The 2,639-nt window shown below is 43.0% G+C and overlaps 1 protein-coding gene across 1 annotated transcript in view; it reads left to right on the top strand.

The window, feature by feature from the left end:
• Window positions 1–2,639, top strand: part of bckdhb (branched chain keto acid dehydrogenase E1, beta polypeptide) — a 40,779-nt gene that overhangs the window by 30,205 nt on the left and 7,935 nt on the right. The gene's annotated exons all lie outside the window — the stretch shown is intronic.

Raw genomic sequence — 2,639 nt, 5'->3', positions numbered from 1 at the left:
TGGAACAGTGGTGGTTATAAAGTCTTACAGCTTCCGGGGGGAAGGATCTGTGACGGCGGATGTGTGTGCCTCTTGTTTGTGATATCCTTTCAGCGAATGGCAGCAGAGAACAGGTGAAGTGGGTTTTGGTGACTTGAGGTTTGACTCTTGTTCACTTAGATCCTCCTCCCCCATCCATCTCATTGCACCTCCTGCCTGTCTTGGTGTGTTCCAGAGATGAGGAGCAGAGCTGCTAGAGACCCTGCTTCTCTTCTCTGGAATGTCCGCCCCAATTTTAAAATCACTATATAGAGTGGGGGCTATATAGTGGACTTAAGTGCACTCAATTAACCAACTGTTAGGACAGGCTTCCACAGTTTCTGACCATTGATGTACATTGTACTTGTTCAAACTGCATTGTGAGGATTTTTTTAAATATAACTTTTTTAGGCTCTACTGGCCCTTATGTTTGTTACTTTTGAAATGAGGCAGACAGAAAATGAGAATAGAGAGAGGGGAAAGACATTGGGCAAAGGGCAAAGGTCACCATGCTGCATAGGGGACCACAGCTTCTATTCATGGGTCTCACGCTTAAGCCCTGGACCAACACCACACCCTGCATTGTGAGAAATTTTGCTCCCACTTTTTTTTCCATCCGCTAGACATTCGGACACTCCTTCAAAATGGCGTGACCCCTATATAGTGCTCTATAACAGTGTTTAGTTTGAACATTCAGACACAGACATGTACTTGGAATATTAGTCCAGAAGAGCTAGTAGAGCCCGATTTCTAAGGCGAGACTAATGGTGTAAGCTCCAACACCAGGGGTAACCAATTAAAAATCAGCAGGGTCCGAATAAAGAAAATGAAACACCAGTAAAGTAGGGAAGGAACGGTTTATGAAAACCGTCTGAACCGTTCGGTTCAACTGTCTCGGTTCACGTGTGTTTCGTTCGGTTCATGCGCTGCTCCTTTTTCTCATAGGCGAAGCGTTTACACTCCAGAGCAGAAGGTGGCGGTGCTGCGACAAAAGCCAACCACCAGTAGTAAATAAGAAGAAGAAGCGAAGCAGCGTAGCCGGGTGTAGCAGAAAAAAATCAGTTGTTGTGGAGAATTGTGTAGGAATGGCGAGTGGGAAAGAACAGGAGTTGGAAGACACGCCAGCAGCACTTTATTGGTCTGCTGTATGGGACCGCTTTGCATTTAGAGTGACCTACGATGACGGCGGAAAGAAAGTTGTGGGTAAAAGTGCAACAGTGTGCAAGCATTGTGCAACACGGTTTGTTTATGCTAACATCAACATGTCATGCTAACCCCGAAATCCCACATACTCCGTCAACGCTCCGCCCCGCTGCGCTCCAGACCGCCTGCACAAAGCAAAGCCTACAGCCTCCGCTGTGGCTCCCGTCCGCTCCGCTCTGAGTTCCTTGGAGATCGTAGAGGGCATGCGCGAGATGATTAAATTCAAAGCAGGAAAACATGCGGAAATGATCCAGGGTTTCTGCGGATCAATAAAAATAATTACAATTCACTAATTTCTGGGGATCTTTTTCATTAATTTTATAATTTTTTATGGGATTTCGGGGTAACAATCAACATATACCGAACCGAACCAAAAACCGTGACCACGAAACTGTGAACCGAACCAAACTGTGGATTTTGCGAACAGTTCCACCCCTACAGTAAAGGTCCGGAGACATTTTTAATTATAATCTGTTACTTTAAACAGAATTTAACACTGAAATAAAATTAGGTTTTATGCATCCATGTTATACATTGAATGTTTAAATAAAAAATTCAAAAAGGCCATTCCCACACCTGCTGTCGAACCAGCACAGGGGCTGGGGTGTTTACATATGTGATATATCAGCTGGGGCTTGATGGAGATTTACTTCTGATCCATAAATTTTAAAATTCAACATTTTGCTGTTAAATTGCCAACTTTAAGTACATATGGTTGTAGTTTTCTTTTACATTAACATTCTACCTGTAAGGACTTGCGTATTGCACTCCAGTTTGTTTCTTGGATGATTAAAAGGGAGACAAGTAATTGTTATCGTACATGATGGCAAGAGTGGGGACAGCTGGAGGTCATATGGATGGGGTTTACAATTTCACAGTCAAACAGACGTTTTCCCAGCACTGGAAGTTTTTCCTCATTTCTCCAGTGTAGTTCATGCTGTATAGTTCTGTTGCAGACCTGATGTACAGTTTAAATTATTGATGTCCTTAATATCTGTATGAGGTTATCTTTACGCTTTGAAAGCACTGTGGGATCTATTGGCTGAGAGGGAGCTAAACCAGCCTCACACAGAGAGAGAGGTAGGTAACCAGAGCAGAAAGGAGCAGGTGTCTGAATTATTGAAAGTGGCTTTATTTGAATCGTTTCTCTTTAGAGTTTAATATCCTCTTTGGGAGTTGCAGCATAGTACAACAGGAATAATGTTTTGCTTTTCTTTTTCCCAGAATGCAGCAGATTTAATACATTTCTACAAGTTTGTGACAAGATGTTTGTCAAATAGCTTCTGCATTCTGGAATTGATGATTTCCACACCTGGCATATTTACACTATGTCTGGAAACTTAAATCAAGTATGGCAAGACATCTACACTCACCGGCCACTTTATTAGGTACCCATGCTAGTAACGGGTTGGACCCCC

This window comes from Cyprinodon variegatus, unplaced genomic scaffold, assembly GCF_000732505.1.
Source record: "Cyprinodon variegatus isolate N-32 unplaced genomic scaffold, C_variegatus-1.0 Scaffold648, whole genome shotgun sequence".
NCBI lineage: Eukaryota > Metazoa > Chordata > Actinopteri > Cyprinodontiformes > Cyprinodontidae > Cyprinodon > Cyprinodon variegatus.
This window is presented reverse-complemented; position numbering and strand designations above follow the sequence as displayed.